Raw genomic sequence first — 24563 nt, 5'->3', positions numbered from 1 at the left:
CTTCAGCTGTAGACAAGGCAATCGAACTCTATTTCTTGCTGAACCAAGATACTAATCTGGAACCCATAAAGAACGCACCACCACTTGTGCTCTTCCTGTCATCCACGCTCCCGGCCCAATCTGCATCTGTATAAGCATGAAGTGTGAGATCTGTATCTCTAGGATACCATAAGCCATAATTTTGAGTCCCTTGAAGATATTTGAAAATTCTCTTCACTGCCTGAAGATGAGTCTCCTTTGGATTTGCCTGAAATCTTCCAACTATTCCCACTGCATGCATGATGTCTGGTCGGGTACCTGTCAAATAAAGTAGACTTCCAATCATAGATCTGTAGGTTGGTTGATGCACTGTTGCTGAGTCATCATTTGCACTAAGGCTACATCCTGTGACCATGGGTGTACATACTGGTTTTGCATCTTTCATGCCATATTTCCTCAAAATCTGCTTGAGATACTTGGTTTGAGACAAGAAGATCCCTCCTTCTTTTTGTTGGATTTGCAAACCAAGAAAATATGTCAGTTCTCCAAGAAAGGACATTTCGAATTCTTTCTGCATCACCAAAGCAAAGCTTTGACTCATAGATTCTTCATTGCTGCCAAAGATAATGTCATCTACATACACAACAAGTATTAGCAATTTGTCATTTTCAATTTTTATATAAAGATTGCTATTTGCTGATCCTTTTGAAAAACCTTGTTGATGAAGATATTTGTCCAAACGATAGTACCAAGCCCTTGGAGCTTGTTTAAGACCATAGAGAGCCTTTTTCAGTCTGCATACAATATTTGGATCATTTCCAAGAATGAAACCATCTAGTTGCTCAATGTATACTTCTTCTTCTAAGTCTCCATTCAGAAAGGCTGATTTCACGTCCATTTGAAATACTTTGAACTTTTGAAAGCTTGAGAGAGCAAGGAACATTTGAATGGCCTCAAGTCTTGCAACAGGAGCAAAAGTTTCTTCAAAATCTATTCCTTCTTGCTGCGCATACCCTTTACAAACAAGTCTGGCCTTGTTTCTAATTACTTCCACATTTTCATTCAACTTATTTTTGAAGACCCATTTTGTCCCTATAACATTTTTATCCTTTGGTCTAGGAACCAACTCCCAAGTGTTGTTCCTTTCGATCTGCTCAAGTTCTTCATCCATTGCTTTGACCCAACATTCATCTTTGCATGCCTCTTTCACATTTTGTGGTTCAGTAGAAGAGAGTAATGCCAAATAGCTTGAAGCTTCTGCAATTGTTCTTCTTGTTTGTACACCTGCTTCTTTCTGCCCCAAAATCTGAGATTCTGGATGATTCTTCTGAACATACCTGGATGGAGTCTTCTCTTCTTTCCTTATCTGCTCCTCTGGTGCTTCTTGAGGTTCTTCTTCTTCATCATTCTGTCTTTGAGGGTAGTCTTCATCTTCTTCGATATTTTCATGATTTACTTGCCTAGGAATGTATCCCTTCTCATCAACCACTACATCAATGCTGTCAAAAATTCTTCCAAGTCTTTTATTGTAGCACTTATATGCTTTGCTGTGTGGAGAATAACCAAGAAGAATGCCTTCATCTGCTCTAGGTTCAAGTTTTCCAAGTTGCTCATCAGTATTCTTAATATAGCATTTTCTCCCAAAGATTTTGAAGTGCTTTACCGAAGGAGTCTCACCATACCAGAGCTCATGAGGGGTTTGAGTGCTGTTCACCCAGACATTTGTTTTGTTGAGAATAACCACCGCAGCATATGCAGCTTCACCCCAGAAAGTTGCGGGAGTTCCAGACTCATCAAGCATAGCACGAGTCATTTGTTGGACTGTTCTGTTCATTCTTTCCACCACTCCATTTTGCTGAGGAGTTTTAGCTGTAGAGAATTCTCTTCTTATCCCATGTTCTTCACAGAAATCGAAAAATTAATTTGAGGTAAAATCCCCACCTCTGTCGGACATGAGGCACTTAATTTTGTATCCTGATTCATTTTCAACCAAGGCTTTAAAGGATTTGAATTTTTCGCGTGCTTCATCTTTGTGCTTCATAAGTCCTAACCAGACAAACCTGGAGAAATTGCCAACGAATAATATCATGTATTCTTCTCCTCGAGGTGTCCTTTTCCTAAATGGACCACATACATCTGTATGTACTAGCTCAAGAGGCATGCTAGCTGATCCTTCCTTCTCTGGAAAGTTAGTTCTGGTTTGCTTTCCAAACTGACATGATTTGCATATGGTGTTGTCTGGAATTTTGATATCTGGAAGACCACGAACTGCCTGATATTTGCATGCTTTCCTTATTTGTGAAAAGCTTAGATGACCCAACCTCCGGTGCCATAACCAGTGTTCATCATCCTTGCTCAAATAGCATTGTTGTTGTCCTTCTTCAAATATGTATAGATTATTTGGAGTTCTTTTACCTTTGATCACTGTTTCACCTGTATCAAGATCACGAACAAGACATCCATTTGATCTAAATATCACCTCGGTTCCTTGATCACACATCTGGCTGACACTCAGAAGATTATGCTTCAATCCATCAACATACAAAACATTTCTAGCTTTGACCTTTTCTTTTAACTGAGCAGTGCCTTTTCCTTTTATAGCTGCAGGAGTATCATTTCCAAAAGAAACTTTCTTCCCATTTTCTAAAGCAGAATATGATTCAAGTTTTTCTTTATCACCTGTCATATGCTTCGAACATCCACTGTCAATGTACCATAGATTTTCCTGTCCCTCTGCATAAAATGCTATCCCACATCTTTCTGTTTGTGGTTCCTTTATTCTCCATGTTTTGGTGCTTGAGGCTTGTTCCTTTGTCTGCTGATACCTGCTCCTGCATTTAGAATCTTCATGACCAAAGTTATTGCAAATAGAACATTCAACTTCATTTTCAAGAGCCGAAAAGTTGTTATAGGTCCTTTTTGTAATCCCGATAATACTTCTTTGTTTTTGAGCTTCTCTAGTCATGATTATTTTATATGCAAAACATTGAGCTGCTTTGTGACCAAAGTTATGGCAAGAGAAGCATTGTCCATTGAAGAAACTTCTGCGGTTATCAAATCTTCCGGCCAAATGATTGTAATTTCTATTGTCATCCATTCTTGAAGCAAATTGAGAGAATTTTACCTGTGGCTGGTTGTAGCCTTTTTTCATCCTTAAGACGGATTGCCCCTGGTTTACCTGATAGTCTTTGTTTGTTCTTGATGTAATTCATCCCTGTTTTACCTAGTGATCTCCATTGTGCTTTTGCTCATTCCTTCTTGCTGCATCAAGATAACTCTTTGAGGTGGATGGTTGAGAAGTTTCTCCATTATACCCCAGACCTGTCTTGTTTAGTGGAGAACGCTGTACATTGATGATCTCATCCAGAGTTTCAGATCCTTTGACAAACTTGAGATTAATAGCCTTTGTTTTCTCAATCTCTTTTCTAAGACCAACAATTTCACCTTCTAACTTTTCAAGATATTTTTCTTTTTCATCAATTTGAAATTGTAGAGTATCAATGATCATATTCTTTTCTTCTATACATGTCTTGAGTCTAGAAATTTCTTCATAAAAGCTATCCACATCTATAGCATCCATGTAATCATCATCTTCAAATGCCATTATAAGTTTATAGTCATTACCTCGTTCATCTTCATCACTATTTGATAGACCATCACTATCTTCATGAGTGTAGTAGCTTTTCTTATTTGCATTCTGTTTCTTGTTCCATCTAGCAGGTTCCTTTCCTTTGTCAATCTTATCCTTATGAGGACATTTCGCAGCATAATGACCTACTCTTCCACAAGAAAAACATTTAAAAGGTAACTTACCTCTAAACCTTCCAGTCCCCTGTTGAAGATTTCTGACAAAATTTGATTCTTCTTCTTCTTCTGGCACGTGACTTGCTTCATAGTAGTCTCCTTTGCCTGAAGCCTTAAAAGCGGCTTCTCTCCTGTCTGATGGACCTCCCTTTCTCATTTCATAAGCAGTTAGAATTCCGTGTAGCTGAGACATAGTAAGGGTTCGTAGATTTTCCTTTTCTTCTATTGCAGACACTTTAGATTCAAACTTGGGGGACAATGATCTTAGAACTTTTTCAACCACAATAGCCTCTTTTATTTCTTCACCCAAGTTTTTCATGCAATTAACAATCTCGTCTACCCGAAGGAAATAGTTAGCCACACTTTCATCATTATACATTCTGAGATTCTCATACTGAATCCTGAGGGTTTGAATTTTAGCACGCTTTACCTGTTCATCTCCTTCGTAGCTCAAGACAATCTTGTCCCATATTTCTTTTGCGATTTATATTACATAACCTTCACGAATTCTGTTTGAGATAAGCATCCCAGCAGAGTATCGACTGCTTTAGCATTTGTTTCATATTTCTTCTTTTCGGCCGGATCTGTAGAAGTAGCTGAAGGAAAAGTGTAGCATGTATCTATGATATCCCAAACTTCTGTACCAAGAGATTGAAGATAGGCAGTAACTCTTACCTTCCAATAATTGAAGTTTGTCCCATCAAAAATTGGTGGCCTGATTGATGCTTCCCTCTCGTAGTTGCTCATGATGAATGATCTTCCTTCAAGCGATCAAGCTTCTTTGAAGGACCTGCTCTGATACCAATTGTTGGAAATAATACTGAGAGGGGGGGTGAATCAGTATTATCAATTTCTTTTTGTAAATCTTCCATATTTATACTTTGAATTATTTTTGTATGTCAGTACCATAAAATAATGAGTATGAACAAGAAAAACAGATAGTCACACCAAAGAACACCAGATATAAGGTGGAAACCCAATGTGGGTGAAAACCACCTGTTGCAATATGTCTCTATCTTATTTCAAATTAGAAACTCCTTTTACAATGATTTTGTACTGGTGCAGTCCTTTACCAGTACGCAGGCTGCAACCTGCAGAGAGCTACAACTCTCTCTCATTTTCTAGTCTCTCCTGGAAGGGAGCTACAACCCCCTACTTCTTTTCTTTCAAGGATCACTTTTCATAAATTTTCAAAACTGGATCCATAAACATCAAGTGATCATCAAGTACAAGTAAATCACCCAGTCAACTGCAGTAACAAGATCAATAGTAACAGTAAACAAAATCCAGAACACCTTATCAACAGAGAAAGGTCAGTCAAATAAATGCCCTAATACAGATCCGCAGTTTTTCTTTATCTGGCATGCGTTGCTACGCACTTCACCTCATGCACCTCTGCGTATCCCCGCATAGAGCCTTGAACTGCACTGCGTATCCACGCACTGTGCCTTTAAATGCGCCGCATACCTATACTGTGCCCCCGCACCTACTGCTTCTACCACGCTGCGCACTTTCACTGTGCCTCCGTAGTTACTGCTTCTATCGCGCCGCGTACTTTCACTGTGCCTCCGCAGTTACTTCTTCTATCGTGCCGCGTAATTTCACTGTGTCCCCCCACCTGCGGCTTCTGTCACACAGCATACCTCCGCGCTTCTACTTTCTCTTCACTACGAACCACCGCACCTGGACTTCTATCGCGCTGCGTACCCACGCACTGCGCCTTCTTCTGCTATGCGTACCCCCGCACTTGCACCGTTAATCACCTGCGAACCTCTGATTAGGGCCAAATTGGCAGTCCACCAGTGTGCCACAGATAGTCAAATGCCCAGATCTGATCATGCGCCCGAGAGATCACACTTCATAGATTCACTTTCAACTTCACTTTTATATAGATCAAGCTTTTAAACCGATAACCCAATATTTCAGATCTTAAGATATTCAATTTGCAAAAGATACCTTGGCCAAGTGATCTCCTTCCCTATTTATAGTCAAGCCCTCATTCACACCATGGGACAAAACCATCAAATAACCAAAACAAGGGATCCAAACTGGGGCTAAATTAGATCCTATACTACGGGCCAAAACCATAGGATCATGAACGACGGGCTAAATACCACGGGCCATATGAGCGCGCTTCTTTGCCTTAAAGTGAGTGAACTGGGGGACCGCACCTTCTGAACGGGTAACCTGCGGGTATGACCGCATTTTCTGCACGGCGTACCTGCGGGTACGCACGCTTTTCACTGAGCACATGCAGACCTCTTAATTTTCATCATTTTGAGAGCCTGATCAGAGTTTTGCCACCTGTATGAGTTGCCATCAAGTACAACACATGAACCATAGAGCCAAACCAGAAATCATAATGCCAACACACATATTACCAACGGTTTGTGAAGGGGTTTTCACAATTTGTAATGCCCCTCACAAATATCACAAAGAAGGGGGTGTTTGAGTGGACAACTGTGGCACAAGAAGCTTTTGAGCACCTCAAGGTAGTGATGAGTTATTTGCTAGTCTTAGCACTACCAAATTTTTCACAACCTTTCATACTAGAGTGTGATGCATTAGGTGAGGGAATTTGGGCAGTCTTAATGCAGGGTGGTCACCCTATCGCTTATGAGAGCCAAAAACTCCAAGACTATGAGAGACTTTATTCCATATATTTCATAAAGATGCTGGCCATAATTCATGCATTGACCAATTTTAGACAATACCTGGTGGGGAACCACTTCAAGGTGAAGATTGATCACAACAATTTGTGGTTCTTCTTGGAGTAGAAGGGGATCAATGAAAAACAATAGAAGTGGGTCAGTAAGATCCAAGCCTATGATTTTTAGATAGATCACATCAAGGGGAAGAATAATGTGGTAGTTGATGTGCTTTCCAGGAGACCCGCAACACTCTCTCTCATTGATATCATGTAGTATTAGAGGGCATAATTTCTAGTAGATTACTCCAAAAACCAGCAGTTGTGTGAAATTATGGATGATACATTTGGGGATGACATGTACAACATCATGGATGAGGTGATATACTACAATAACCAAATTTATTTGGTTCCAGGGTCTCAACTTCGGGAGAAGATCCTAAGGGTAGCACATGATTCACCTCTTGTAGGGAATCTTGGTTTCCTAAAGACCTACAGGGCTATCAAGGAATGTTTCACATGAATGTGCTTTAAGGGGGATGCATTGAGGTACATGAAAGGGTGCAACATGTGCCAGATGAATAAGGTAGGGCACATGCACCTAACATGACTACTTCAACCTCTACCTATTCTAGAACAAAATAATAGAGAATCTCCATGAACTTCATCACAGGGATCCCAGTTGTTTAGGGGCGAGACTACATCTATGTGGTGGTTGACAAGTTGAGTAAGTTCACCCACTTTTTTCTATTCTAGCCAAGTACTCAACCTCGTAGGTAGTCGAGCTCTTCTTCTAGGAGGTGTTCAGGTTGCATGGTCTTCCAAATGCCATTATCAGTGACAGGGATATCAGGTTTATGGTAACCCTAACTTACTTGTTCCCTCATAAAAACCCCATGTCCCAATTTCTAGGGCTTGTGTATAGTTTAGGGTATATGATAAACCCCAGTATGAATGGATGTGACGATTTCAAATTTTGTACTTGAAAATTCTAGGAGACCATCCTCTTAGATTCCATGGAAGCCCTCGAATGACTAATGCACATCATACTTTTAGTATTATATTTTCTTGGTTATGTTTGCTAATAAGTATGGTAGGAGCATCATGAAGAAATCGAAGAAATATGTCTTAGAAAATAAAATATTATAGTTTCATAAGAATAAAAGAAGAAGGGAAATGGAAGAACGCTGAGAATGGTAACTTGGTAAATAAGTTGGATCCTTGGGACATCTGATGTGTATATAAAGAAATGTCATATGATTGAGAATATTATCATTATGAGCGGATTGATGAAAATAAATATTTGGCACAACCTACTAAGAAAGTCCACTATACATCTATAACATAAGTTCATGCAACAACTGGTTGGTGAGAGTCAATCAAGGATCCTTTGTTAGAAGACTTCATAGGAATATTTCTTCACATGGTAGAAAAAGGACCATGTTGATATTGTAGATATTGTCTACAATTCCATTTTTAGAAACACAAACCATTATCAATTTTGATGCAACCCCATTTTGTAGGGAAGGATGAACTAAGAACTGCATAGAATAAATTCATTTTTGCTTTACAAATTTGTTCTTGCATCCTTAAAGCCAGGATAGAAGCTTCTAAACAAGATCTTGTCTATAATTCCATGTTTTTAACCCATTTCATACCTTGATGCATGGTATCCCAATTCACATCCTAATTCCATTCCTCATCAACTTGATACAATTCTATCATAAGAAATCCTAGAGCCATAGAAGGAGATAGGGGAAGGAGGATATGGTAACTGTCCTTATATTCACATGAACCAAGTTCCAAATTAATCATGGGTAGTTTTATAAGTATATCCAATTCTAAAGGGGATTTTTCATGATCAAAGGTTCTTTTTTTCACTTTCCTTTGAGATGAGACACTTAATACTAAGCCTTGTGCCATTGACATTGATGGCCGAGGATAGGGCTAATATCATACCCAATAAAACAATATCTCCTTGCATGAGGGGCACATGGATGGAGGAGACATTCATCACCCCAAAACATAAAAAACAATATCACCTTACATGAGGGGCATGTTGATAGAGGGGACATACACCAGACCAAAGCATACACTAGTGACCCATAACTCACCTTGACTTGTTATTCATCCACCAAATTTTCCTTTTCTTGACATGGGTCTGATCATGGGATGGGGTGATAAGATATTTGATCATTGATAAGAAATGACCCCCATGCTATTCTAATTGACCTCTTTTCATTACATACAACTTAATATTATTATGCTGTAAGATGTGAAAACATTGATGTTCTGAAAACTAATCAAGAATAGTTCTAATATAGAGGAAAAATAAGTTAAGGATCAAGTCCTTAGGGCTAGTACCTTTCCTAGGATAATTTTGGAGTCTCTAACAATAAGGATATTTGAAATGCTAGTAGCCTGAGCTAGAGAAACACTTTGAAAAATCCCATATGCTCCAGCTTGATTATTGGAGGCTTTGCCCAGACTCCTAGTAGAACTAATTTCCATTTATTTTTGTTAGAAAATATATATTACAGAGCAATGGAACACATAAAATATTGCAAAAACACAAATACAGAAATGCATAGAACAAGAGAGACACAAATATATGTGGTTCACCCAATTTTGGCTACGTCCATGGTGAAAAAACCAATCCATCCTTTTATATTATCCAACAAAATGAAGAGCTACAACCTACAACAGATCAACTGTAATTTCCTCTTTGCCTTCACACAACCTCCTCTCTCTCTCTCAGAATAATCATACATAACTGCAATACAATTCCCTCTTATAAACTAAGGGTTTCCTTGTAGGACAAAAAAAACTCTAAATTAACATAACTTCTACCATTAGATGATTCACCTAATGAACGACCTAGATTGACTATGAAATTATAATATTTTATAAGGAAACTTTTCATCTATTTTTAGCTTCGGGGGCACTTCCCTCGAAACCCCACAAAAGTGGGGGGGGGGGAGGGGACTCTTTAAAAATAAATTTCACCCCCATGGACACCCCTAGCGGCTATCATAAAAGTAACGCTGCCACTCTGTTTAGGAACTGGGGTCCAACGCAACTTAGACCTTTGAATCAATAAGATAATCAGGCTCCACACCCAACAATCTACTACTTGGAGACTGATTATAGCAATTCCATCACTGCTTAATTTGTTGGACAATGCTTCCACTTTGGACCTGGATGTTTCTAATCTCCATCATCATACTTGAAGACCAATTGAAACTAAACAAGATCTCAGTTTCTCCTTGGTTACCACTTTTGTTAACATGTCTGTAGGATTCTGACTAATGTGTATATTTTCCAGCTTCAATTGTCCATCATCCAACACTCACTGGATGAAATGGTACTTGAGCTATATATGTTTAGTCTTGGAATGAAATGTTGAGTTCTTTGTAAGATGAATGACACTCTAGTTGTCACTATATAACCTTCCAATCTCTCGTTTCTTTTCCAACTCATCCATAAACCTTTGTAACCAAATCATTTCTTTACTAGCCTCTGTAGCAACAACATACTCTGCTTTTGTTGTTGAAAGTGAAACAATCTTTTGCAATTTTAAAACTCAACTGACAGTTGTTCCACCTATAGTAAACACATACCCTGTGGTACTCCTCTTGTTATCTCTATCACGTGCCATATTCGCATTAACATATCCCTATAGAGAAATGTTTGAACCACCAAATCATAATGATTGATTTGTTGTACCTCTCAAATACCTAAGAATTCACTTCATTGCTATACAATGCTCTTTTCCTAGATTGTTCATATACTTGCTTACAACTGTAGGTTTTAACCCCATACAAAAATTACCTGCATACGAATTCTAAAACACAGAAAATAAACAATGCGAGAGCATAACACATAAAACAAATATACACAGAGATTTTCCCTTGAATCCCAAAACTGGGACTACCAGCTTGATTTTTCATTATGTTCCTTTCAATGTTACAATACATATTTATACATGCCGAAGCATCCAATACCATGGACCAAAAACCATCACGTCCAAAACCATGGACGGAAAACCATCGTGTCTAAAACCATGTGTGAAAATCATGCCCAAAAGCATAGGTAGGTCTGCCCAACCTAACATAGGGTCCAAAACCAAAATTTTCCGGGGCGCTGCCTCGAACCCCATAAAGTGGGGTTACCTGCACCCCTCAAACCCCTTGTGACTACCCCCGCTACGCAATCAGCACAACAAAAAGGGGGGGCTCCGCCCCCCTTCTAACCCCCCGGTTAACTACTTGGGCTAGTCGTGGAAAGAATATAACACAATGCAACATTCTCCCACTTGTTGTTTTCTTTCCATAGGGGGCCATAAGAGAGCTTAGTCATTTATCTAGACCTACAATTCCCATTCTTTCTCTACACCAAGAGAACTTCTCAGAGCTCACAAATTTTGTCAATGCATTTGCAATATTCTTCAAAGTGTCCACCTTTACTAGCAAAACCTTTCTGTATTCTATCATATCCCTCACAAAGTGATACTGAACATCAATGTGCTTTGTCTTTGAATGATATGCAGGGTTCTTTGCTAAGAAAATTGCACTTTGGTTGTCACAGTCTATCCTTATAGCTCCCTGTATTAACACCATATTTGAACACAATCTCTGCAACCAAAATACTTCCTTGCTTGCATGAGTGGTTGCCATGTATTCTACCTCTGTAGTTGATAGTGCCACTACAGAGTGTTTCTTACTCATCCAACTGACTGCACCTCCAAATAGGTTAAACACATACCCACTTGTAGATATTCTCTGATCTGGATCTCTAGCCCAGTCTGCATCAACAAAGCCACGAATATCCAACACTCTGTCCAATCCTGGTCTTCCTTGGTAGCACAAACCATAATCACTAGTGCCACGCAAATACCTGAAAACCTGCATCACTGCTGTCCAGTGCTTCTTCCCTAGTTTTGACATAAACCTGCTCAATACTCCCACTGCATGTGCAATGTCTGATCTACTACAGACCATCACATACATCAGGTTATTGACTTCACTTGCATATGGAACATGGGACATGTCCTCTTCCTCTTCTTTTGTCTTGGGACACTGTTCAACAGATAACTTTACACATACAGGAATAGGAACCTTCACTGGTTTACTATCCTGCATATTAAACCTATGCAATATTGTCTCAACATACTTCCTCTAGTTTAACCAGAGCTTCATCCTTGTCTACTCTCTTTTAATTTCCATGCCCAAATTATAGTTTGCAGCACCATGATCTTTCATGTCGAATTTGGAGTATAAATGGGTCTTCAAATCCTGGATAATTTCTTTGTCATTTCCAACCAGCAACATATCATCCACATACAAGACCAGATAAATAACATGGTCACCAATTAATTTAAAATACACACAATGATCTACTTTGCTTCTGGTGAAGCCAAGTCCCTGTATAAATTTATCAAATTTTTGATACCATATCCTTGGTGACTATTTTAACCCATACAGAGACTTCTTTAACTTGCATACTAGTTCTTTCTTACCCTTCACCGCAAAGCCTTTAGGTTGCTTCATGTAGATCTCCTCTTCCAGATCCCCGTGAAGAAATCATGTCTTCACATCCATTTGTTCTACCTCAAAATCAAAAGCAGCAACAATAGATAAAGTAATCTAATAGAAGCTACCTTGGCAACAGGAGAAAAAAATATCACAAAAATCAGTTCCCGACACCTGGGAATAACCTTTTGCTACTAACCGAGCTTTGTATTTCTCCACCTTTCCTTCTGCATTTGTCTTCTTCTTGAACACCCATTTTCTGCCAATGGGTTTCCTTCCAGGTGACAACTCCACCAGGTCCCAAGCCTCATTTTTGTGCAAAGATGCCATTTCATCAACCATGGCCTCTTTCCAGAGTTTTCCATCATCTGAATCTACTGATTCCTTCACAGTTCTGGGATCATCATCAGTAATAGATAAAGCAAAATTTGAACAAAAAGTAGATGGACTATACCTTTTTGGCTACCTTCTTTCTCAAACTTATCTTCTCACACTCAGAGTTTGTGGCTCTTCATCTTCTGATTCCTCCTTTGCTGTAGAGTCTGATTCTTCCTCCTTTAGCTCAAACTCTATCTTCTCAAGTTCCTTTGGCTGGACTTCATGTTTAATAACATCTTTCACCTCTCTGAACACCACATCTCAGCCATACACAACCTTCCTTGTTACTAGGTTCCAAAGCTTATAACCCTTTAAACCATCCTTATACCCAATAAAGATGCAATTTTCAGATTTACTATCCAACTTGGTTCATTTCTCCTTTGGAACATGTACATAAGCATCACATCCAAATGCCCTCAGATGTGAAAGAGAGGGTTTCTTACTAGTCCATACCTCTTGTGGAGTCTTATCCTCCAACAATGATGAAGGTGATCTGTTGACCAGGTAACATGCTGTCTCCACCGCCTCTGCCCAGAATTCTTGTCCTAACTCGGCACCACTGAGCATGCTTCTTGCCCTTTCCATCAACGTCTTGTTCATTCTTTCTACAACTCCATTTTTTTGAGGTGTCTATGGAATAGTATTCTATCATGCTATACCACACTTCTTACAGAATTCTTCAAATTCCTTACTGCAAAACTCTCCACCGTTATCTGTCCTCAGCACCTTTATCTTCCTCTCTATCTGGTTTTCCACTAGAGCCTTAAATTCTTTAAACCTGTAAAAGACTTCAAATTTATTCTTAAGGAAATATATCCATGTATTCCTTGAGAAGTCATCTATAATTGATACATAGTACATAGACTAACCCAGTGATGGAACCTTCACAGGTCCAACGACATCACTGTGCACAAGCTCTAATAGCTGTTTCACCCTCTTACCACCAGAGGGGAAACTCACCCGATTCTGATTCTCATATACACAATTTTCAAATAAATCAAAATCCAAAGAGCTATTACTCATACCTTCTACCATACCTTTACCATGAAGTATTCGAAGGCCCTTCTCTCCAATATGTCCAAGCCTTTGATGCCACAACATGGTCTTCCCTCCAGAGACCACTAGGTTTTCTGCTCCACTTTCATGAGCCATAGAACTATTGCACCCATCAATAATAGTGCTACCTTGCAACTTGTATAGAGTTCTAATTTAAACTCCCCACATCAATACTAATGCTCCCTAAACCATCTTGTAGGTATCCTTCTCGAACACTATTTTTACACCTGCATCATCCAGCTTGCTTACAGAAATCAGATTTCTGGCCAATGCAGGATTATGTAGAACACCTAGAAATGTTCTAACCCTTCCACCTTGCAACTTCAACTTTACTTTTCCGCGACCAGTAATTCTAGCCTTCCTATTACCCCTTAAGAAGACATCACCACCATCGTATTTTTCATACTTGCAGAACCACTCTCTATGGGGAGTAAAGTGAAAGGATGCACCTGAGTCAATCAACCATGCCTCATGATCGACATGTGTATTTGAAGAAGCCAAGTACACATCCCCACCTTCATTTGAGGTGGTTTTCACCTCTGCAGAAGGAGAATCATCATATCCCTTTCCTTCGTCAGGAGCTTTAGATTTACAGTGCCTTTTGTAGTGCCCTTCCTTTTTGCATTTCCAGCACACCACCTTTACAGGTTTTCCTAGAGATTTAGATATCCCTCTAGATTTAGATCTCCCACTCGATGACTTATCTTTGTTTCTGTTCTGGGAACATCCTCGTACAAACAAGGCATCACCATTCTAGCTCTCCATATTTTTTCGTCTCATCTCCTCTGTCAGCAAGGATGAGACTATTTCATCAAACTGCAAGGCAGTTACATTGCTACCTATTGCAATAACCAGACTATCCCACGAATCTGGTAGAGAACACAACAAACTAATGCACTTATCTTCATCTGAAATTTTGGTATCAACAGACGATAATTGACTTACCACAGTATTAAACGCATTCAAATGTTCTGTCACCGAGTCTACATATTTCATCCTCAGGTTATACATCTTTTTCCATAGGAATAGTTTATTCACTAGAGACTTAGATTGGTGCAAAGTCCCTAACTTTTCCCACAAAGCCTTCACCGTAGCTTCCCCTAATACATTCAACAATACTGAATCTGAGACACACAATCGCATTGTGATCTTTGCCTTCTGATCCATCTTCTTCCATTCTTCATCAGACACTCCCATTGGTTTAGTACCCAGATCTATCGCGATCCACTGATCTTTATCCACCAATAGATCCTCCATCTTGAGTTTCCACAACTCAAAACTCTGACCATTAAATTTCTTGATCTCTATCTTTCCACTGCTCGCCATCTTCTTTCACTACCAGAATCGATCCCACTGATCTCCCATTGAACAAGGTATACCACAGGCTCGAGTGAAAACCCCTCAGTAATAAAGGCATCCACTTGAAGCCAAAAACAACTTTGACACCAAATGTAGGTTTTAACCCCATACAGAAATTACCTACATACAAATACTAAAACACAAAAAATAAACAATGCGAGAGCATAAAACATAGAACACATATACATAGATATTTTCCCCTGGATCCCAAATTGGTACTACCAGCTTTATGTTTCATTATGTTCCTTTCAATGTTACAATACATATTTATACAAGCTGAAGCATCCAATACCATGGACCGAAAACCATCACGTCCAAAACCATGGACTGAAAACCATCGCATCCAAAACCATGTCCAAAAATAATGCACAAAACCATAGGTAGGTCTTCCCAACCTAACATAGGGTCCAAAACCAAAATTTTCCGGGACACTGCCCCGGACCTCATAAAGTGGGGCTACCTGTACCCCTCAAACCCCCTGTGACTCCCCTCACTACGTAATTAGCGCAACGAAAAGGGGGGGCTCCACCCCCCTTCTAATCCCCCAGTTAACTATGTGGGCTAGTCGTGGAAAGAATATAACACAACCCAAAAACAACTCCTACTACATATGTAATATTAGGCCTTGTATAAACCATTGCATACATTAAGCCTCCAACTGTTGATGCATATGGAACTTTACAAATATAATCCATCTCTTTTGGAGTCTTGGGACACATCTCCTTACTTAGTTTGAAATGGCTAGCCAAAGGTGTATTAACTGGTTTTTCATTCTGCATATTAAATATTTCCAACACCTTTTCTATGTACTCACTCTGAGATAATGTTGATTTGCGATTTTTCCTATTTCTAGTTATTCTTATACCAAGATTTATTTTGCAACACCCAAATCCTTCATTGCAAATGAGTTTTCCAGTTTTCCTTTGAGCACATTTATTTCTTGCATGTTAGACCCTGAAACAAGCATGTCATCTACATACAATAGCAATATAATATAGCTTCCATCATTTTCTTTCTTAAGATAAAGAAAGTGATCCAAATGACATCTAGCATAACCTTGTTCATACACAAACCTGTCAAATTTTATATACCATTTCCTTGGAGCCTGTTTTAAGACATATAAACTCTTCATCAATTTGTACACTAACTTCTCCTTCCCTTTCACCTCATACCCTTGTGGTTGCTGCATATATATTTCTTCTCCAAAATCCCCATGGAGAAAGGTTGTCTTTACATCTAACTTCTCAAGATGCAAATATTCTGCTACCACTAGACTTAAAATAGTTCTGATTGAAATCATTTTAACAACAGGAGAAAAAAATTCATCAAAGTTTATACCTTTCTTTTGTGCAAACCTCTTCACCACAAGTCTAGCCTTATACCTATGTTTTCCTCCATCTTCTTCCTTCAACTTATAAACCCATTTATTTTGTAATGTTGTTTTACCTGTAGGAAACTTGACTAAGTCCCAAGTCTAGTTAATCATCAAGGAGTCCATCTCTTCTTCCATGGCTTTCTCCCACTTCTTCCTGGTTTCTACCTATATTGTTTCTTCATATCGTTCTGGTTCACCAGAATCAGTCAACAATGCATAATATAATGAAGGAGAGTATCATTCAGGAGGTCTACTTATCTTGGTAGATCTTATAACACCACTTTCAGGTGTTTGCAATGCTTATTGTTGTTGTGGTTGTTGTTGTTGTTGTGGCTGTTGATCATTATAATTTTCAGGCACCTTTACTTTTTCTATGATCTCATCAAGAATTGCATATACTTTGTTTTCCTTTTTTTAGTTTCTTTTCCTGCATTTGATCCTTATACAAGACATTTTTATTGAATATGACATCTCTTCTCCTAATGATTTTCTAATTTTCATAATCATATAAGCAATAATCAAAATCATTAACACCATATCCAATAAATGTACATTTATTTGATTTTTCCTCAAGCTTTGTTCTATTTTATTTATTAATGCGGGAAAAGGATTCATCACTGAAAGTCTTTAAAAATGGGTAGTTTACCGTTTTACCTATCCATGCCTCATTTAGAATACCACCATCCAAATAAATTAAAGGCCTTATGATTATTATATAAACAACAATATCTACAACATCTGCCAAAAATTGTAAGGGAAATCCTACATGCAATGTCATGCACCTTGTGTGCTCCATGATTATCTTGTTCATCCTTTATGACACATCATTTTCTTATGGAGATCCTAGAACTATCTTCTCTCTGTGATTCCATGTTCTGAATAGCATTTATCAAAATCTTTGCTACAATATTCACTTCTATTATGTGATCTAAGAGACTTCAACATCTTTCCTGTCTCATTCTCAAACAAAGCTTTCCATTTATTGAAATTATCAAATACATCATTATATTTCGAATACAATAAATCCAATTTTTTCTAGTTGAATCATCAATAAAAGTAACATAATAATGAGAGCCACCAAGAGATGATACCTGAGCTGGTCCCCATACATCTGTATGCACAAGCTCTAATTTTTCTCTTTTCTTTTATTTGCTAACTTTGATAAATATGACTCTCTTTTGCTTTCCATAAACACAATTATCACATAAATCCAAATCAACATGTTTCAAACCTAGCAACAAATTTCTTGAGTGAATAATATGCATCCCCTTCTCACGCATGTGCCCGAGCCTATAATGCCACAATTTCATATCTACTCCTGTGTAGGTTAAACACTTAAAAATATTAGAAATACTATTGCATAAATACAATGTACCAACCTTTTCTCCTTTTGCTACTACCAGGGCTCCTTTAGTGACCTTCCAGGTTTTTCTGTAAAAGTAGTTACATAACCTTCACCTCCAAACTGCCATGTTGAAATTAGATTTTTCTTTAGATCTGGAACATGCCTTACCTCCTTCAATGGCCATTGCTTTCCATTTTGTTTCGTTATAAAAACGTCACCCATTCCAACAAATTTACAGGGTTTATCATCACTTAAATGAACCTATCTAAAATCTCCATGAACATAGTCATGAAAATATTTCCTATCAGGTGTGGCATGGAATGAGACCCCTAAGTCGACTACCCATGCATCAATAATATTGTCTAATGAAAGAATCAAAGCATCTTACAACACATCACCTGTCACATTCACTTCATGATTGTTCTCTTGTTTTCCATCTCCTTCTTTTTCCTTACGAGATTTGTAGCCTTTCTTCAGGTGTCATTTCTTCCCACATTTCCAGCACACTATCCTTGATCTAGATTTGGATCTATATTTTCTTGACTTACTGTGATTTCTTGGGCTCCTTCCTCTTTCCATTTTTCTTCCCCTAGTTTTTGTAGTCAAAGCATTACTTGATGTCTCACCAGAGCTTTTTCGTTGCATTTCCTCGCTAAGGATGGCATCGACAACATCATCAAACTTTAAAGTACTAGATCCAGAGATAGTGTTACTGATAGCCATAACTAGGTCATTCCAACTTTCTGGTAATCAGAACAGAAATAACAGAGCCCTAACTTGATCATCAAATTTTACCCCTACAAAACTTAACTGACTGGTAACCATGTTAAATTCATTTAAATGATCAACAACAGATCCACCTTCCGACATCTTCATATTAAATAGACATTCATAAAAAGTACCTTATTTTAGGCTGAGGGTTTTTCATATAGTTTCTCCAATGTTGTCGTTAAACCTTATGTTGTCATCATTAAACTAATGTTTTTTTCCGCTCAATGGTAAGTACATATATTTATGATACAGATAATATTCCATCTGCATCTTCCACAACTATTAGTTTTAGTTTTTAAATTTCTCGACCCTAAACCTACCATCTTCTGCCATTACTCCCACTCGAACCAGGAACCCTTCTCTCCTGCAATTTTATCACCCAAATAAACCTTCAGATCTAATACTAGTTGTTAGAAAATTATATATTACAGAGAAATGGAACACATAAAATATTATAGAAACAAAAATACATAAATGTTTAAAACAAGAGAGATAGATATACGTGTTTCACCCAATTTGGGCTATGTCCATGGAGAAACAATCATTCCTTCCTTTTATATTATCCAGCAAAATGAAGAGATACAACCTACAACAAATCCGTTGTAATTTCCCCATCGCTCATACACAACCTCCTCTCTCTCTCTCTCGCTCTCTCTTAGAATAATCATAAAAAACTGTAATACATTTCTCTCATATAAATTGAGGGTTGCCTTCTAGGGGAAAAACCCTAAATTAACATAACTTCTACCATCAGATCGTTCGCTTAATGAATGGTCTAGATTGACTATGAAATTACAATAAAGCAAATTTTCATCTATTTTTAGCTTCAAGGGTGCTACCCTCGCACCCTCGCTTGTGGGGGGGGGGGGGTATTTAAAAGTAGCTGCCGCCCCCTCTGGAACCCCCTAGTGGCTATTATACAGGCGTCGTCCAATGCGGCTGATACCTATGAATCAAAAACATAATTAGGCTCCACACCCAACAATTTTTCCACTTGGGGGAAGAATATAACCCAACCACTGCTCCCCCCACCCTCACACCTTCCGCCCCTTATTATTTCATATCAAGAGGGAAGATTCAGTTAAAATGATGTTAATAAGAAAATAATTACATATTAGGAGAATATGCATGACATAAAACAGGTTAACTAATAATTAACAAAATTTAATTATTAAGGCATCCTTAAATCAAGGATAGGAAAGAGGAACAAGAATTCAACTCAAATAGAAGTGTGGAAAAAGGAAAATTATGTTGATCAAAGTTAAAGTCAATCAATAAATAGTGAACCTAATAACTCCACATGTAATCATTAAAATAGAAGCAATGAAAAATTAAGGGAACACCTAGGAGTGAAAGTAAGAAATGTGGGTGTTGAATGCGGATAATTCATTATTTTATAATTTTAAATAGGTAATTAAATACATATGTACATATGAGTGACACATGAATGGGTGAATATTAAGTAAATAGTAATTTAGTAAAACTCATTTTTGTATAAATTGGACAAGTGACATGGCCCATAAAATTATAAAAGAAGAAATTGGGTTTAGAAAAAAATATCTTGTGTACCCTAATGATATATGGATAAAATAATGTTTAGAAAAAACTTTTCATTGATAGTTGTTGAGAATTTAGTCTATTGAAGTTTTTGTGAAGTGAGAATTCTTCTCGATCTAGTAGCTTCATTCTTCATTTGTATCGTTAGAGAGGTTTTTTTTTTTTAACAAACCCATTGCAAATTAGGGGCCTTTGTATAAGGAGAGTACCAAGTGGAGTTGGTAGGGAGGCCAACTAGTGGATCATCCAACAATTAGCAAGCTAAAGCAAAGGAAATTCAACTCTGCAATCAAATTTTAACTAGTGATATTAACTCTCCTATTCTTTAGTTTTGTAATTTTTGATGCTTCTTATTATGAAAGATTTATACGTTATTAAATATATTGTGATGATTATTTGGGTTGATAAAACCTAACCAAGGCAAAAAATATTGTATATAAATTTGTGTTAATCATGTTTAGTTTTTCCACATAGTTTCACTACATAGTCCATGAAAAGAAGAAAATATTGGATGTAAATTTATGTTAATCATGTTTAGTTTTTCCACATGGTTTCACTACTTCACAGTCCATGAAAAGCAAATATATGAAATTGAGAATGTTATCAATCCTTTTCTTGTTTGTCATTGTAATGATAATTATCTAAATATATGTACCACTGAAAACCTATGGTTTTTATCTATAACTTATTTGTTTATTTCGTGTGACAATTTTTTTTGGAAGATGTACCATTTTATAGTGATAATACAAGTTAAAACATTTGGGCAATATAAAATAAGAATTTTTTTTTGAAAATTTTTAGAGAAAATTATCTAGATCTTCTTTTATCACAAGACAAACAAATATACAGTAAAATACTATGTCACTTGAGTCAAAATTTTGAAAAATATGATAAGTCACAATAGAGCACATCATAACAAAAAAAAATAAGTCCCATCTAAAGTATTCCATCATGACAAAATATCTTTCATGTGACATATCACACAAAACTGAAAAACATATAATACACAAAAGCAAAAACTATAACACACAAAAGTTAGAATCTTTGTGATATGTGAAAAAACAAAATTTAAACAAGTTTTAAGAACGAAATTCCAGTGGTAAATTTTATTCCGCAGGAAGAAATTACTTAAAAAACATATAAGAAATTATGAAAATTAAAATGAAATCTACGTTTTAAGGAAAAATAAAAGCTAAATATATATTGTTTTTAAGATGGTGTGGTGTAGTCAACATCTTGTGGTTTTAATTATAATCTACATCATATGATTATAACCCAATTAAATCACAATTGTGAAATAAAAATAAATATACTTGACACAAGTATGGATAGATATAACCGTATTAGTAAAATTATGATAAAGGAATATTTCATATGGTATTATATTGTTTATCACGGTAAGTAAATCAGTCCAAGAAAATCAAAGATGGCATAGTGGTTGACTAAAACCAGGGACGGGTTCTTCGGTGGGGTGTTTTCACGACAACAAATTCTTAGCAGGAAGCTTAACCAAAATGCGGTTGTCTCTCGGCGTTGGTTTTCTGGTGGAAGTCATTATTTGTATGCGGGTTTTTTTGTATGGTTAACCGGGTGGAAACCCTCGGTGATATAGCCCGTCTCTACACCTGGCTCCACCTGGCTCCACATGGTCCGTGCGTGGCGTTTATATGGCTCACACTCTTCACAACACCTAACCAAGTTCAATCAAATTAAATGCCTGCAGATTGAAGGGTGCGTTAATGTATTTGAACCTGGTTTTGACAAGGTAATTATTTCTGTCGGCTCTTAAATGGATCATCTCTGCCATGGAGGATTGGTTGAGGAAGGGAATTTCTCTGATAGCAGGGGAAAGCTCATTTATGAGCTTATCACGCTGAAGTATTTTAGGATCGTTGAGCACTGGCTTGAGTTGTACATGTGGTCATTGTTGTGGAGAATTCATGTTTCTCACCTTAATTATCGTTTTCAATTGCTCACGCTCGTGTTATACTATATATTCTACTTTTTGGTTTCATGGTGGTGAAGAGGTTGTGGCATCGTTGTTGAGAGTTCTAATATTAATTTGATATTTTTTCTACGGTGGCAAGAACAAGACGGTGCTGTCATCCTCGGTTGGTCATTGTAGGGTGGTCTTGTTGTCTTTATAAAATCTTGACAACACTGCATGCCATTGTCTTTAATATTCACGTTAGTAGCTCTCTTTTTGTTCGTCTGGTTGTTTTTCATAGTTCTCAGTGTTTTTTTGCTCTTCGTTAACGACTACCTAGGCACAGGGGAGGCGCTCGTGGGGCTTCTCTTCTTGGCATAGACGTCTATTTCGGATGGGTGTTTGTGCCTAATTTTTTCGACATCGTTTTTATAGAGGTATAACTTATTGTGTGTAAATTTTTATTGTTTAAATTGTATTTTTGAATGTTATAAAGATTACATAACATATGTATTGAGCCATTTTATAAATTAGATCCAACATAGATCTGTGCATAGATTATGTTGAATCTATGCTGGTATAATTATAATAGATTATGCTAGTATAATTATGTAATTATTAAAAAGAATATTTATTTATAATTATACCAACATAGATCCGTGCATAAATTATTCAGTTAATCTATTGTGCTATTTTTAAATAGATCTATGTTGGTATGATTATAATAGATTATGCTGGTATAATTATGTAATTGTTAAAGAGAATATTTATTTATAATTATACCAGCATAGATCCGTGCATAGATTATTCTGTTAATCTATGCTGCTATTTTTAATTAAATCTATGTTGGTATGATTATAATAGATTATGCTGATATAATTATGTATTGTTAAAAAAAATATTTATTTATAATTATACTAGCATAGATCCGTGCATAGATTATTCAGTTAATCTATGCTTGCTATTTTTAAATAAATCTATGTTGGTATGATTATAATAGATTATGCTAGTATAATTATGTAATTGTTAAAGAGATTGTAATTGTTACAGAGATTATCTATAAATTATTCCAGGATCTATGCTGGTATTTATAAATATTCTTCCTCTCCACTCAAATTTAACACAATTGAACTATTTTCCACTTCATTCATACAATCGATATATCCCTTGAAGAGAGTTTTGGAGTTATGGGTGACGTTGAAGAGAGTTTTGGAGTTATAGGTGGCGAAAATTCTTCAGGTAGAACTCCAAAATTCTCTTCAATGCAAATCTACGAAAACACAAAAGCATTAGTATATATGTTGTTTTATAAAAATAAAACTGAGTCGAAATTAATTTGGTATATAAATTCTCTTCAATGCAAATCTACGAAAACACAAAAGCATTAGTATATATGTTGTTTTATAAAAATAAAACTGAGTCGAAATTAATTTGGCATAGAGCCAAACACGCAAATTAGTAGATGAATTTTTGGCCAATGTCTGCATTGGAACCACAAAATATCCAAGATATATGCCTGCTCATTACTTCCAAACAAAAGATTCCTCGGGAAATACCAAAAGCTTTAACAATGGGGAAGTTGCAGTGGACAATCTAGTATATATATTCTCGATCTCTAATTGGTGTATACGTATGATTTGAAACAAAAATTTTATTTTCTAAAGGTTGTGTGATTTGGTGTTTTATAGAATGTGTGTTGCAGACGTTAGTGTCAATAATTATATCAAGACAAATACTTAACCTCAGAGACAAAAAAAAAAAAAAAAACTACCTAAGACCAATCAGTTATATTTAAGTTTGGAGTTTAAGACCAATCAGTTATATTTAAGTTTGGAGTTTGTTTCTCAGAAGACCAAATTAATAGAAAACAAAAAAATAAAGAAAATCACGAAACCAAAATTTAAAAGTACAGTTGTTGGGGTTAAATATTTTATTATTGGAAAAATTGAATTTAATATGAGAATAGAATACTCTTGCTAATTGTGCTGTAAGAATTTATGATGAGAATCACTTAGAAGAGGAAAAATCTAAGTTTATCAAAATAATGGCTATAGCAGGCAACAAGGCCTCAAAGTTTTTCAAAGGGCCCGTAATGTATCAAGGGTGAAACCTACTCATGATGATCAAATCTCTAATGTTCAACTTCCATTTATCCAGGGGACCATCGATAAGATTTCTCATATTCTCAAAAATAATAAAGATTTTGCTACCTTCAAACTCCTTAATACCATTAGAAATTATCTTAGGTCTGTTAAAGACCCTTTAAACCTTAAAGACATGAAAAGGGTCTACCCAATCCCTTGTTCCTGTGGGATTTTCTACATCAGGGAAATTGCTCGCTCCATTAACCAAAGAATCTAAGAACATGCAATAGATATTAAGCACAACTGTTCTTGTTCCTAAGCGTTAGATGAACATGTGGTGAAATCCAAACACCATGTCTACATTGAGGATTCTCGGGTCATCGCAAGGGTTGATCACTTTCATCATAGAAAGCTAAGAGAAGCCATTGGAATTGAAAAAAACACAATTAATCTTAACATTAAGTAGGAGTGGATTCTTGCCCTCTCCTCATAAAAATTAATTAATTAATTAATTTTTATATTATATTATTAATAGTATTTATTCATTTATATTAATATATATATTTGTTTTTTGACTTTCCTATTAAAATATTCTCCAATATTTTAATATAATAATATTTATAACTAATTGTTCTTATTTTAAAACTATTTATTAAAAAATATATTAAACTTATTTTTAATTTTTAATATACATTTATAAACATATATTCTATTATTATTAATTTAATTTAATGCAATATTATTTAACTA

Source organism: Pinus tabuliformis, chromosome Q (assembly GCF_031772625.1).
Source record: "Pinus tabuliformis cultivar Carrire ecotype Pingquan chromosome Q, CPIR1, whole genome shotgun sequence".
In the NCBI taxonomy this organism is placed as follows: domain Eukaryota; kingdom Viridiplantae; phylum Streptophyta; class Pinopsida; order Pinales; family Pinaceae; genus Pinus; species Pinus tabuliformis.
This window is presented reverse-complemented; position numbering follows the sequence as displayed.